This window comes from Piliocolobus tephrosceles, chromosome X (genome assembly GCF_002776525.5).
Source record: "Piliocolobus tephrosceles isolate RC106 chromosome X, ASM277652v3, whole genome shotgun sequence".
NCBI classification, from domain to species: Eukaryota; Metazoa; Chordata; class Mammalia; order Primates; family Cercopithecidae; genus Piliocolobus; species Piliocolobus tephrosceles.
Genome location: NC_045455.1, coordinates 50,299,521 through 50,315,349, shown reverse-complemented (window position 1 = coordinate 50,315,349; position 15,829 = coordinate 50,299,521). Strand labels below are relative to the sequence as shown.

General features: G+C 35.9%; 1 long non-coding RNA gene across 1 annotated transcript; it reads left to right on the top strand.

The window, feature by feature from the left end:
* The first annotated feature begins 4,102 nt into the window (after window positions 1-4,102).
* On the top strand, window positions 4,103-15,465 carry LOC111521975. The gene is made up of 3 exons (XR_002725129.1): window positions 4,103-4,293; window positions 12,985-13,047; window positions 15,092-15,465. It is a non-coding gene; the product is annotated as an uncharacterized LOC111521975 (long non-coding RNA).
* The last annotated feature ends 364 nt before the right edge of the window (window positions 15,466-15,829 follow it).

The window sequence follows — 15,829 nt, the reverse complement described above, 5'->3', positions numbered from 1 at the left end:
TTGTTGGCATAATTCCACTCTGAACAGCAAGTACATATGACATGAGGGTCACATTGTGCTGGGGCAGATATGAGTGAAAAGACTAAGAACTAAATGGGAATTTAAAAAATGCTTTTTCTTAATAAAAGGAAAGGAAACCTTTTCTGCAAAATTTAGACTAATATCCCTGGGACATTAAATGGTAAATTAGTAGATTATTGATGGATTATAAATATTAATATATATTTATTTTTATATAAATACATATAAATATATGTATACATATAGGTGTATATTTTATACATACATATAAATATATGTATATTTATATATATAAAACCTCCATGTCATACATATTTGCCATTCAGAGTAGAACTATGCCAACATATACATATATGGACTTAATTATTCGTCATTACTTCAGAAATTTTTGGAAAACATGTCACCAAAATGAATGCATTTAATATACTACAAATTCAAAACTAATTATAAAAAATGTCCTCAAAGATTTCCTCTGAGAAATTGTACCAAATACGTAATATTTGCCTCAAATGTATATACAGATTATATATGATATACATCTACATGATACACATATATACAGGTTATACATGATATATATATATTTGCATGATAGAAAACTAGTTGTTGCAGGAAACCATATCCATCTCTTTAGAGTACTTTAGACATTTACTTATCTTGAAAGAGAAGATAGAACTCCATTGTTAAAGACAAAGATTCACTTTTCTTGGGATTTTATGGTGTTTATGTCCATAGATGCAAGAACATCTTTCTCTGGGTGGAGATTTACTCAAAAGGAATATTTACAGAGAATGAATTAAGTTACTACTGTATCAATAGCTCTTACGTAGTCTATATAGCAGTGAATCCAGAAAAGTCTGACTGGAGTTCCTGAGTTATGATCAAAAGTTAAATCAGACTCCTAATCAGCAAAATGTCCCCTATCTCTCAGCAGTATTTTGGGACACCTGTGATCAGACAACTAATGGCTGCAGATAGAGTTATCTACAGGGAAAGCCCTGACTCAGAGGGCCTAACTGAATAGACCCACAAGCCCGCAGAATTTGAAAACTGAGAGCAAGAAACTTGACCCTGAAAATCCAAACTGCCCAATGAATGAAGCTTTTCACAGGTCTGTTTTCTATATAGAGGCATGGAGCTCTAGAAAAACAATATTCTTTACTTTAAAGGATAAAAAAAGATCCTCTTTAGTAAGATTTAGCTCAAGGAGCAGAGAAGGCTTTGCAAATAGTTTTAAGATATTGTACAAGATGCCCTGAGCTTGGTTGCATGACTCAGCATTTGCAATGATGCTATCTATATTAGACAGAGAAGCTATATGAGGTCTCTGGGAAGCTCCTACTTGAGCTTGGAACTCATGCTAGTGTACTGTAGCAAGGCCATGTATTCAGTCACAGAGAATTATTCTTTGTGTTTAAAATAGTTCCTGCTATGTGAATGAATTCCTGATCACAAAAAAGGCAAGTGACTGTAATCAGACTATTGGCTACAACTCTGCCCAACACCAGATATTGGGCAATGACTATCCCCATCATCATCTTGGTATTATAAAATTACCAAATCATAAGGTCAGGTGGCCATAGAGGTAATCCATTATGCAATTAAAATGATACTTTCTGGAACTGGCTGGAGAACATCAGGAGGGCACAAGTTACATAAGCAGGTAATAAACCCTGTCTTGTTGAACAAAGTCTCTTTCTCTGCTCATATCTCTGGCCTTAGGGCTGACAGAAGCTTAGTTCACAGATAGGTCGGCCTGATAAATTAATACAAGCTGAAAATGTAAAACCACATCAAGATAGAACAGTGAGGAGTTTATTTGTTTGCTAGGGCTCTTGTAAAAATATACCATAGTCTTGGTGATTTGAAACAGCAGAAATTTATTTTCTCACTGTTCTGGAAGCTAGATCTCTGAACTCAAGGCATCAGCAGGGTCATTCTCTCTCTCAAAGCTGTAGAAAACAAGTGTTCCTTGCCTCATCCTAGATTCTGGAGGCTGTCAGAAATCCTTGGTATGTGTTGTCCCACAACTACATTGCTCCAATCTCTGCCTCTGTTGTCACATGACATTATACCCGTGTGTGTCTCCATATCCAAACCTTTCTTTCCTTTCTCTTATACAGACACCAGTTACTGGATTACGGTCACATTCACAGGTCCCAAGAGTTACAACTTCAACATATATAGGTTGGTGCAAAAGTTATTGTGGTTTTTTCAATTACTTTCAATGGCAAAAACCACTATTATTTTTGCACCAACCTAATAATTTGGGGAGCCACAATTCAACACATAACAAGGAGTGACACTAAAGACTGGTGCCAGGGGGAATCCTCATTGTGAGCAAACCTTGGAGGAGTAACTTGGTGGCTCACTTGTCTAGCCAACTGGTGAGGGTCTTGAAAGGAATGAGGTGAGGAGTTCAGAATCAAAGAGGCCTGGAGGAGCGGTACTCATGTTTATGCTGGTGAAGACTTTTGTGCCTCAAGACTGGAAGCGCTGGCTCACGCCTGTAATCCTACCACTTTGGGAGGCCGAGGTGGGAGTGGATCACCTGAGGTCACAAATTCAAGACAAACATGGCCAACATGGCAAGACCCTGTCTCTACTAAAAATACAAAAATTAGCCCTAGACTTGGTGGCACATGCCTGTAGTCACAGCTACATGGGAGGCTGAGGCAGCAGAATTGCTCGAACCTAGGAGGCAGAGGTTGCAGTGAGTCGAGATTGAGCCACTGCATACCAGACTGGGCAGCAGAGCAAGACTCCATCTCAAAAAAAAAAACAACAAAAGAAAAATGTTTTCGTGCCTCAGGTTAATGACCACTATAGTTTACACATCACATAGGATATATTCAAAAACTATATAGACTGGCAGGGCACGGTGGCTCCCAGCACTTTGGGAGGCCAAGGCGAGTGGACCCCTGAGATCAGGAGTTCAGGACCAGCCTGGCCAATATGGTGAAACCCCGTCTCTACTAAAAATACAAAAATTAGCCTGGTGTGGCGGTGGGCACCTGTAATCCCAGCTACTCCGGAGGCTGAGGCAGGAGAATCACTTGAACCTGGGAGGTGGAGACTGCAGTGAGCTGATATTGTGCCATTGCACTCCAACCTGGGGAACAAGAGTGAGACTTCATCTAAACAAAAAAAACAAAAACAAACAAACAAACAAACAAAAAACACCATACAGACAGGATGGCCATTAAGTGCATTAAGTGGGCATCAGTCAGCTTATGTTCTTGACTACCAGTATTTGTGGAGGAAGCCATGAACACAGTAAGTGTGGCAGCAGAAAGGAAAGCTATGCATAGGTCCAATGGTTTAAGCTTTTGTTCAAAAAATCCAGATCTACCTTCCACTGACGTTTGAAAGTCTAAAGTTTACAAAACAGACATCAATGCTGAGCCCATGAAATGGTGCTAATGGCTCCAAGGAGACTAATTCAGTCGCTCATGACAAAGTAATTATTTCCAGCCCTTGTATCCTGGAGGGAAGCATTTCATCCAAAAGAAAATTAGCTCTTACTTTAGTACTGATTTGCCTTCCCTGCCCATAGTTTTACTGACAACACCAACATCTAAGATTTATAACATGTGACATCATTTCAGTTTAAAAGATCCATTTTATAAAAAAGATAGGGTAACAATGAGAACATGACTGTGAGATCCACTGATTCTACCCTATGTCATATTATCCAGAATTACCAGGCTAATGTTATAATGGGATGTCTTATTATAAAAGACTCAACTATGGTACCATGTCTAACAAAACACTCCTAAGGGTTGCAATGTTGTCTGCAAGAATACAGTGTATGCATTGAAATGATTTCTTGAAATAGGAAATTTGAATCGAATAGTGGAACATACAAGTTCATTGATGAAAGAAGACTGGCCTTTCTCACCACCACTGCCAGTCACCTTGAGGAATGTAGGCTTCCTTCCTCTGAAATCTTAGGCTCTGATGAATTACGTGTCTTGTTTTCTTAGGTATGAGAGGTGGGAACATTTGTGGTAGGGAACACAGTAGAATAGGGTTCTCTATTACATAATGGTGGCAGGGAGGATGTGTTGACATCAAAACTTCCTCTTGGGCCTCTGGTGGTCTTCCATGCCTAGTAGAATGGGGAAAAACAGCAGTTGAGGTTTGGGTTAAGGAACTCAAGGGCTTGGACTTCTCAGAGATGAAGATCTGGGTCACTCCATCAGGCAAGCAACAAAGGCCAGATGAAATGCTGCTTGAAGGGTTGGCATATCTAGGATTGGTGGTGGCAATGTGAGATGAAAAATATCACTAACAACCTGGGGGCCAGTTGGAGTCAAGATGATTGCAGCTTCTGTAGCTTATTTCGCTGACCATTGCATATTAAATCATTTGTAGAGACCATGAAGACTAAGTAACTGAGAAGATTTAATGCAGGGTGCATATGGATTGAGTGCAGGGTGTGGTTTTCATCCCTTTATTACTAATATCCCAGCCGTCCATCTCCCATGCCTCCCCCATGATTTCTGCCAAGGACAAAGGAGGAAGAGCCCACAGAAAGTGCAACTCAAAAAGACAGGAAAAAACACTCTGAAGAAGCAATTTTTGATCAATTGAAATGAAAGCTGATAGATAAATTATTGGATTGCACAATCTTGAAAAGCATCCTATATGCTTCCTAGAAGCATCTGTTGCCCATAACGATAAACTCAAAAATGCACGTTGGTATTGTTTTTCCCTTCCTCCCTGCCTCACTCTCCCTAGTTCTTCCCTACTGCACCCTGGCATCGCTTCCCAAACCATCTGCACACAATGCCTCATCTCAAGTCTATGTTTGAGGAAATTCAAGCTAAGACAAGAAACTTTATTCTCCACCCTCCAACTCATATTTAGCATTATTTCAGTCATTTCGACAATAATATATTTATCTCTAATACCTGATTTTTAAAAGTAGCAAACAACCAAAGCATGCTAATCTATGTGTTAATAATCTATGCTATGGGACACAATCTGCTTTGGTTGTTTTCAGCTTGTTTTCCCCCTTACGGTCTCCATGTCGATTAATAAGACAAAGAGGTGCATATGTTTAATTTTAAAGTCCTCAAGAAGGCTCGATAAACTGTCCTTTTTAATACAATGGGGAGCCACTCGAAAGATGAATATCTGTTATTGATGAATACTTTGAAGTCGGTTCTCTGTTCTCTTTCATGAAAAGAGACAGACAGAAAATCTGAGAAAGTAAGTAGGTTATCTAAGGTAACTCCTGAGGATTATGAACAATATCCTGATTATGAACGATATCTCAATTACTTGAGATCTCTTCATTCATCCAAACGACTAATATTTTGATCATCTGATAGATTCCAGGAAGTTTTCTGGATATTTAGAGTATAGCAGTGAATAAGATAAAGAGCCTCTGACTTCTTGCAACTTCTATTCTATTTGGTAAATTGAGCAAAATCATAAGCGTGTATGTCATGTAATGATGCATGCTAAGAAGAAAATGATTAGAAAGGTAAAGAGAGATAAAAGGGATAAAGAGGGCTGAGGATTGGCATCTAGACAAGGAAATAGAAAAAGGCATTCTTAAGAAGATGACATTTCAATAGCATCCTGAAGGAACTGGGAAGTGAACCGTCAACTATTTGGGGATGAGTTTTCAAGACAGAAAGAATAAGAGGGAAAGGATCTGAGGCAGGAACATGCAGAGCACACAAGGAAAGAGTGCGGAGGCCAGGGCAGGGTGCAAAAGGGAGGTGGGAAAGAGAGGCCAGATTGCTGAGGGGCACGTAGGCCACTGTAAGACTTTTACTTTTTTTTCTTAGAAAGATGGAAATGCCCATGAGTGTTTTATGCCCAGGGAAACCCTGACAAAAAGAAGACGCAAATCAGAAGTGTGATGGCATCCTAAGCAAGCAGTGTGGTAACAATAGGGTCTCAGGATTCCATTAACTTTCAAAGCACACAAAATTAATGGAAAATTTAAACATTAAGTAAAACCATTTTAATTCCACTTTAACTCTATAGTAATGTGAATTCAGTTTTTAGGCCACTCTTTCTCTCTTCTACTCTCTCAATATCTGAGATTGTTGACTGCTAAAATATCACTGATTTTACTATAATCTCCTACAATACAACATTTGCGAGACATAGTTGTGATTGCCTGTCTCTAAATGCTTCACAGACAGAATGCAGAAGCCATGGATAATGTTGAGCCTCAGACCTAAGGGACTGCTCTTGATTAATTGCAAAGTTTATTTTTTTGTCTCTTTTTATAACTCTGTGTCATCTGGGGTCCCCAGTCCAATGGCTTGTGTTCTGTTGCTTAGTTCCTCATGTCTACTGAACAGCTGCTAAATGTGGCAGCCTGGTGTGCAGAGACCACAAGTCACATTTCCAGCACACGTTCCCACATCACCATCGTTATTTCACATTTTAAAAGAATACCAATCGAAAATGAGATGCCAATCTTTTACAAAAGCCAAAACCCATTTATTTATATAGATAGAAGGATAAACACATATACATTTGATGTTCAAGCAACTTTTATTTTATATAAAAATAAAAGATTATTTAACACCAGAATTATTTATTGACTGAAATATCTCAAAGAGGTACCCTGACATATATTTTATATTTATGAATTATATATTTCAAAGGAAACACATGACTGCTTTTTTAGGAAACTAGTCTGAGGTTTATAGTATGCCTTATACACCTATGCCCTTGATTTTATTTTCTCAAATGAGCAGAGATTTGAAAATGGCTCTCATGAAATTCAATTACCATTTTTTAATGTGCCAGGGCTTCCAAAGACTGTAATTGTGGTAAATCCTCAGGGAGTATCCCAATGATCAATGGAAAGTCTTTGCAGGGTAGAAAACACGTTGCCTAATCTGCTCTCAAAAACAAATTTATCTACCAAAGGTGGTCTTTATAGTAAACCGATGAGCAATTTTATTTCCTTCACCCAGCGCCAAGAACTGCACTGGTTTCCCAACTTTTGCACTTCTGCCATATGAGAACACAGCCAGGAGAAAGAGAAGAAATGGATAAAAATGGCAGCATGAAACTGTGTACACCAGCAGGTGTCCAGTCACAGCCTCTGTGCCATACTATATCTGAGTTTCCTGAGCAACTATGCTCCCTAGGAAACTGGTTAAACTGCTTCTGTAGAAACTATTTACTGAGCAATTCCTCCTTTAAATCAGCTTTATGTAAAGAGTGCAAGAACGTGATGAGAGAATATTTTCCAGTTCCTCAGTTCTATAGACCTTCTTGTGGAGTATTTTAGAACTATACTGAATAAATGTGAAACCATATTTGTCATGGTTTTCTGTTACTTTTCTGCTTATTTCATTGCATACAATACAGAGAAAGCAATACTGTAGAATGTTGTTCTTCATTTGATAGTTTTGGAGAGCTAGAGAAATTACCCAAATTGCTTATGGAACTATTTTGAGTTATTCTTCTCCCAAACAAGTCACATAAATGACATACACTGCAACGTGGGTTCAAAAGAACATTGAATTAACCTGTCTTTTAATGAATTACATCTATCTTTACTAAATTGAGCCATATTTATGCACTATCATGAGAAACATGGAGTTACATTTTTAATACAGTGAAAAATGCATATATTAGTTAAAATACACACCTTCTTGTGATCTCCATGTTTTAGTCACATGTTTCTGAAAGTTAATTTTTATTACTGCTTTCATTTATTAATCCTACCTTTAAATATCCTGTACATTTCCCTGTTTTATTAACTTTAAGACAAAATTAGAAGTTTAGAAATAGAACTATTGTCTAGGGCCAAAATATGTGTGAGTTGACAAAAGAAAGAAAAGAGAATTATAAAAAAATCTTTATCTGTAAATTTCTTGATTAACCTTATGGTGCTTATTACAGTAGAAAATAATGCACTTGTTTTCAGAGCTATTTTATCCATTGGAATACAAGTCCCATAAGAGCAAGTATAGTTTTCATTTTTAAACCCTAGCTCTGAGAAGGATTATGAATATTCAGTAGATTAAAAAAAAACTAGTGCAAGATAGAGTGAACTGAATGCCCCCCAAAATACCTGGAAAAGCTGGATATGCTCAGTTTTTCACAACAAAACATTTATTGCTTTTCCCTGCTTTATTTTCAAATTGAATATATTAATATGTTAAAGAAGGTAAACTTGTTAAGTTCTTATCACCCTAAATTAAGTACTATTCATAGACTATAATTGTATGTTTCTCTTTCCATAGATATATATGCATGTATGCTACACACATGCTTTTGCTTAAATAAGATGTGATATTACTTTAAAAATATACATATTTGTCTTATTTTCTCTGCCTTATACCACTCTTGCTCTAAGCCTTTCATTTTTTTTTTTTTGTCATTGTAAAATTAGTTTAGTAGAAATTCTTATGTATTGTAAGTTTTAGCAAAAGAAATACTAAGGCAAATTTGTTGACTCTTGATGCTGTTTACATTTCTTACCATATTTTGGATATTTTTTACATATTCAACTATCTCTATATTTTCTTTTTTTTTTTTTTTTTTTTTAGACGGAGTCTGGCTCTGTCACCCAGGCTGGAGTGCAGTGGCTGGATCTCAGCTCACTGCAAGCTCCGCCTCCCGGGTTTATGCCATTCTCCTGCCTCAGCCTCCCAAGTAGCTGGGACTACAGGCGCCCACCACCTCGCCCGGCTAGTTTTTTGTAGTTTTTTGTAGAGACGGGGTTTCACCGTGTTAGCCAGGATGGTCTCGATCTCCTGACCTCGTGATCTGCCCGTCTCGGCCTCCAAAGTTCTGGGATTACATGCTTGAGCCACCGCGCCCGGCCTATATTTTCTTATGTAATTTTCAACATTTCAGTATTATTTTTAAAAATCCTCAATTTCTAGATTATAAAGACAAGCTTTTATATTATCTTCTCACATTTTTATTTGCTTTATTTTCTACATTTATGTCACTAGGGATGACAGAATTTATTTTTGTACATAATGTAAAATCAAAAGTCCTTCCAGAGTGAGCTGGATGGAGGCTTTCCCGATTCCAACATATACATAGAAAGCAGAGGGCTAATTAGCCATACAGAATCCCTTTAGTCTTAGAAATTGGCTGTTATTCATTATTGAGTGTCCAGAGCACACCAAAACCTAAATTACAAAACAATATTTTAATAATAATTTCTCTGTTAATCTTTTTAAGATACTTCACATTTTCTTGCTTTATTGAATAATGTTGAGTTACATTTGTTGCTGAGGACTGTTTCTGCCTTCCTTTTATTCCTTGCAATAGACTTGAAGCTCTTTACCATTCCTACCTTAAATTATTCTCTTATTTTAACGTGGTGGAAATACAAGCTGACTTCCTTCTAGCTAACACTCCACAATCTTTATCAGTGTCTCCACCAAGAGAAATGTACCCATTGAAATTCCACAAATGTGCATTTCCAAGCTTTGTTTCTTTTCTCTCCGTGCTCCTTGATAGGTGGCTATTATGAGTTGAATTTTGTCTCACAGAAAAGTATGTTAAAGCCCTGACTCTCAGTACCTCAGAATGTGACCTTATCTGGAAATAAAATCTTGTACCACATAACATTTTGGTCAATGACAGATCTCATATAGAACAGTGGTCCGTTAAGATTATAATACTATGTTTTTACTGTATGTTTTCTATGTTTCGATATGTTTAGAGACACAAATACCCCTGTGCTACAATTGCCTACAGAATTCAGCACAATAACATGCTGTACAAGTTTGTAGCCTGGAAGCAATAGACTCTATCATGTAGCCTAGGTGTACAATAGACACTACCGTCTATGTAAGTATACTCTACATAGACAATACAGTCTACTAACAAAGTAGAAGACCCAATTCACTCTTCTCCTTACTCACTACCATCTAGCCGCACTGCTCATCTTTCACATATTGGAGTATTTGATTCTGTTTGTTTGTGCTGTCCTCTTGTGTGAATAATTCTCCCCCATACCCACAATCATTCTTTTTCAGGGCTGTCTCTTCATCATTATTCAAGTATCAATTTAAGTGCTACTTTCTTAGAGAAGCCTTCTTTAACTACCCTATCTAATGCTGTTACTGGACTTGCTATTACTATAAATCTATTTCAAAATATTTGGCCATTGGCTCCATCCTACTTACCATAATATTATATAATTTACAATGTACAAAATTGTAGAGTTTTTGTATGCAAATTTGATGGCCATCTGCCTTCCACTTTAGACTCTAAGTTATGTGAAGAACAAAGCCACAACTATTGCATTCGCCACTGTGTCTTGCTTCTTAGTATAAGGCCTAGTAATCAAATAGCAATCATCAATGAAGAAGAAAAGAAAGGAAGGAAGGAAGGAAGAAAGGAAGGAAGGAAGGAAGGAAGGAAGGAAGGAAGGAAGGAAATAAGGAAGGAAGGAAGGAAGGAAGGAAGGAAGGAAGGAAGGAAATAAGGAAGGAAGGAAGGAAGGAAGGAAAGAAGGAAGGAAAGAGGGAAGGAAGGAAGTGAGAAAGGTACTGAGGGAGAAAGGAAGGGATTAATGACATAAACAAGAGATGTTATTCCTAAAATGAAATGGCTCTCATTTAACATGCTAAACAACTGGATAGAGAGACTCATCTATTATCAGCTGTTTCTTGTCTCTGTTGACTTGTGTCCAGCTATTGGAATCTATGGCATTGTTTTAAGTGGCCAAAGAGAGATTTTAGCTTCTAATGCTATACATTTAGCTAGTCTTTGTATTTTCTCTAAATTTGGGGTGAACAATTGTGTTTTTTAAATGTTAAGCTTAAAGAAAATCTGATTTCTTCTCCATCAAGATATTACTATCATTATCTGCAGTCAGTCATGTATTTATACACTGTGCATTATCATTTGATATTTATTCTAAGAATAACACTAAGGTACATTCAAATATGTATTATATATTAAAATATTGTTTATATTTGTTTATTTATTTTAATATTTTATTCATTTTTTTGAGACAGAGTCTTGCTCTGTTGACAAGGTTGGAGTGCAGTGGCATGATCGTGGCTCACTGCAGCCTTGACCCCCTAAATGAATTAATATCTCAGATCAAACTGCAGATTTTGAAAAAGAAAGTATTCCGTTCTTATTGAATGTGACTAAAGCAGGATGGAAGAAGTTATCTGACTTATCAATAATATGATTGTCCAGTTAATTTTTTTCAAACTTTAAGGAATTCTCGAAATATTATATATTCACATTATGTAGTTTAAGGAGAAGTGATATAAATTGTTTTCTCCAATTTTTTTCTCCTACTTCAACTTACTGGTTCTATTTCTAAGATACAAAACAAAGTAATGGAGGAAAGAAGAGCATACAAAAATAATATTTTGAAAGTATTTCTTCAGGGTGATTAGGCAGCTTTCACTTAGGAGTGTTCAGAAAGTATATGCCGTGCTCTCAGAACATCTCAATGAACTTAGGTAGCAGAAGGAAGCAACATGATGGGTTTCCAGTGTCAGTCATGAGCATCTTACCAGAAAGCCTTAATAAACTGAAGAGCTGGCCGGGCGCGGTGGCTCAAGCCTGTAATCCCAGCACTTTGGGAGGCCGAGACGGGCGGATCACAAGGTCAGGAGATCGAGACCCTCCTGGCTAACACGGTGAAACCCCGTCTCTACTAAAAATACAAAAAAAAAATTAGCCGGGCGAGGTGGTGGGCGCCTGTGGTCCCAGCCACTCGGGAGGCTGAGGCAGGAGAATGGCGTGAACCCAGGAGGCAGAGGTTGCGGTGAGCTGAGATCCGGCCACTGCACTCTAGCCTGGGCGACAGAGCAAGACTCCGTCTCAAAAAAAAAAAAAATAAAAAAAAAAAAATAAACTGAAGAGCTTTGCAGGGCCTGCAAATCATATGTATAAGCCAATATAAACTTTTATCTAGTAATATACAGGAAAACCAAAGAAAATTGAAAGAGAAACTCAATGGCCTCATTTGTGAATTCTGACCACATAATTATTAAAGACCATGGACACTGCATTTTTATGTTTTACTTTTTGGAAAAGACAGCTTGAGTTAATCCAATAGTCTCCCAAATTCTATTGAATGTGATTTCATCATAAGGTTTATATGAAATAGCTACTGGTAAAAGAACAACAACAAAAAAAAAAAAAAAAAAAAAGAAAGAAAGAAAAGTGGATAACACTAGGCCTACACTGTTATTCTATGATTTATTAGTGCTTCATTCCATTGATGGTATAATTTTTCTGTCTACATTTAATAGTTTCTACTATTTTTCTATAATTGGAAAAAAAATAACTAAAACTGCCTATCTCACTGGTCCATAATGAATGCCGATTTAATGTTAGACAATGTCAATGGGTGGGAAAATGCAATTATTCTCATGGCAGCAACTCTTAATTTAGGTTATCTCCCAACAAGCTGCTGGCTATTTCAAAAAATTAAAATACTCAATCCAAAACCATCTTGAGATATGTATGGTAATGCTAGACTTTTTCTCATAGCCTTGTATTTAGAACCTAACATTTCTTAAAATTTTTGTTTCTTAGCAAATTGGCAGAGTCGCTGGCTTGAAGAAAATTGTTAAATTTCTGAAAAGACCATGTGTATTTTATTTTAATGTTCATCATATGTATCTTGTCCAGGAAAAGTAGTTAAAATTTGGCTTCTATATTCATATAGATGATGGCAGCTTAGAGGCAATTTAGCTCATTCTTCTGTGTTAAGCAGTGACTATTTCCTCTGAGCAATATCAGACTGATAAAAATCAATTCTGCTTTTCACAGACTTCTATAACAAGTTACTGCAAGAACCTTTTCATCTAATAACAGTGTGCAAATTTCTTCATTGTATTTCATTTTTTTTCCAGTTTATCTCTACCATCATAAAGGCAGTAAGAAATTTCAGGGATAATTTATCCATCCCAGTGTTTTTATATAAAAAAGTAACTGAATCATTTAGATAGCTTGTTGTCTCTTCTATTTTTAAAGATCTTTGCTTGAAAGCTAGCTCAAGACACGCCACGCATATTTGACATCGTAAGGAAAGAAATGGTAAGGATTTTCAGACAAAGATTCTGAAGTTATAAAAGATTGGGTCACAACTGTTTTCTAAATTTGTAGTCTTCGATAAGTTATTTCAATTCTGATGCTGTATTTTCTCATCTGTAAAATGACAATGATAGTACACCCTCATGTTTATTAAAATAATTAATTGCTATAATTCAAGTGGAGTTCATACGTATTTATAATAGGAGCATTGCTTTCCTTACAAAGGTTGTACTAAATTTAACTTTCTAAAAAGGTAAAGTCAATATTTCATATAGGTAAGCTGGGCATTCATTTATGAGATATGGTTTAGAAAAAAGTACTATAAATTAAAGGTAAAAGTATATTAAGTTATAATTACCACATCATACACCAATAAGGGTTATGAATAGTTTGATCCATGTTAAAAACTATTTTTACAGAATATTAATCTAAATACTCATTTCAGGCAAGCATCTTGTCTACAAAAAATTCTGACAATGACTTTTCAAACTTTATAGAAAATTTCTAAGAATGAAGACACTGCTGTCTTTATAAACACATGATTCTGTCTTCAAATAACTGTAAATATAAGAAGTTTATGCCAACATTTCATTGTAATTCCCTCTTGTAATTTCTACCCATTTGTATCAATTATAATCCTTAGATATTAACCCCTCAATTTGATGATAGTTATTCTAATACTGATATTTAATGATATCAAGCTCCATTCTCTACTATTTTTTCCCTTCAAGTTAAATCTCCCTTTAGTCATTGTTTACCTCACATAATTAAAATTCAAGTTATCTCATAACCACATTAATCCTTGATAAATGTAAACCTTTTAGTCCACCAAACACTTGCGTTAGCAGCTAGGAATTGTTCTTTCCTTCTTTGATCCCCTTCCCTTCCTTAAAGGCAAGGCTCTAGCCCTATGTATATATTATGTTCTATCTTGCAAGTTTTGATTATAAACCAATCTGCGTTCTTATATTCGCTAATGGCTGATATAAAGTATGAGGTGCCCTAAGGTAATTTACTTTCTAAGGAGAATCTTGATATGCAAAACACATTAAAGTACAAAGTAAGCTCTAATGGTGTGGTGAAGTTTTATGATGTGATCACAATTTAGAAAGAGACTCAGTTCAGGGCTACATCGAATGACAACATAGAGAAAGTTCCTCATTCTAACTACTCATAAATGGTCATATTCTTTTAAAGATATATTGAGACAGACTATCAAGATTTCTCTAATTATCCAATAGGGATTTTGCTACAGATACAAAAGCCCATGACCATTTTCGTCAGAGAATATTAGGAGAGCATGGAATCTTTGTGATTATTTACCACTCTTTTACACTGGCTGAAGTAATGCCCAGAAAACTTTAAAAATTTGTACAAGTTCATACACTTAGTTCACTTAGAAGATGTGCCTTACTTAAATCCAGACATCTTGAGACTTAGGCCCATTTTTGTTCTATTAACCTCATGAAACCACCATCAGTTGATGTTTGTGGGGATGAAGTGATATTTTAGACAGTATCAAAACTATTCTGGAGTTGGCAAATTGTCAATACAAATAATCACTTATGGATGAGAAAGGATAATTTTATTTTCATTTATATTTAAAGAGATACATTACTAGAACTTTATGTTTGCTATATAGAATTTGTTAATGATGATATTAGAATCATCTAAGTTGTCTTTGACACGTGTTTGTGCTCTTTTTGAAAGTTAATTTCTGTGCAATCACAAATTTAATTGGAATTTACCATTAATAAGTAGATTTCTGCCTTTGTAAGCCATTCAAATTCAGTAGTGCCTAATGACTACTGGATTATCACCATCAATACAATATGTATTGTCAAGCATATACCTATATCATGCAGTCATTTAAAAAATTAACACTATGTTTTACACCAAAGGGTTAATCATTGAGAATTGAGAATAGTTGTTCAGGCACTGTGATATATGTTGTTTGATGTGTGAGTTGCTGGGATTAAAACAATGGCCTTCAGTTTGCAGTGCCATCAGCCTGGTACATGTTACCAATACTAAATTCATTTTTTAGAGCAGAACCATACACCCAACTTACATTGCAATTACTGCAGAGGAAGAGAGATGGAGAAGTTAAAATGAAACATTTCAAGGATGAATGGGCACTGAAAATTGGTAAAGCGGCAGAAAAGTCCAAACTGGAAGAATGAAATAGTGAATGTATGGAAAAAAAAGGAGTTTGGAAAATAGGAAAAAAAAAAAAAAAAAAAGATATTTTTCAGAAACATCTGTTTGCTGTTGCTAAAAATTTTAGCATTTAAATGTTCTCATTTAGGCTCTGAAGTTAGCACTTCCTTGAAGTAGTTCACACCTTTGCTATTGCTCCTGCTCAGCTACAGATCATTTTTTGCGAGGCTGATTTTAACAAGAAAATGGTGCATTAATTTACAACGTGTTGAGTGTTTTAAAAGTGGCAAAATCTAGGCTTTTGCAAAATTTTAAAATCTGGAAAAATTAGAAATCCTTTATAAAGCTCTTTAAAATACCAGAATGGCTTTATGCACAAAAAATTACATGCAGATTAAGAAAATTAGAAAATTCAGTAATAAAAAAAGAAGTATATCTACTTCTAAGCCATTGGGTTTCCAATGACTTTCTAGAGTTTCTATTTGGTTGTGAGGCACATATAAACTTAGACACTATTTACATATAATTTTTATTATAATCCCTCGTTATTTTCTTCCTTCCCTACCTCTTCTCCCTCTTCTTTCTTCCACTCTCTTATTTTTTTATTTCTATTTTTCCCTTTCTT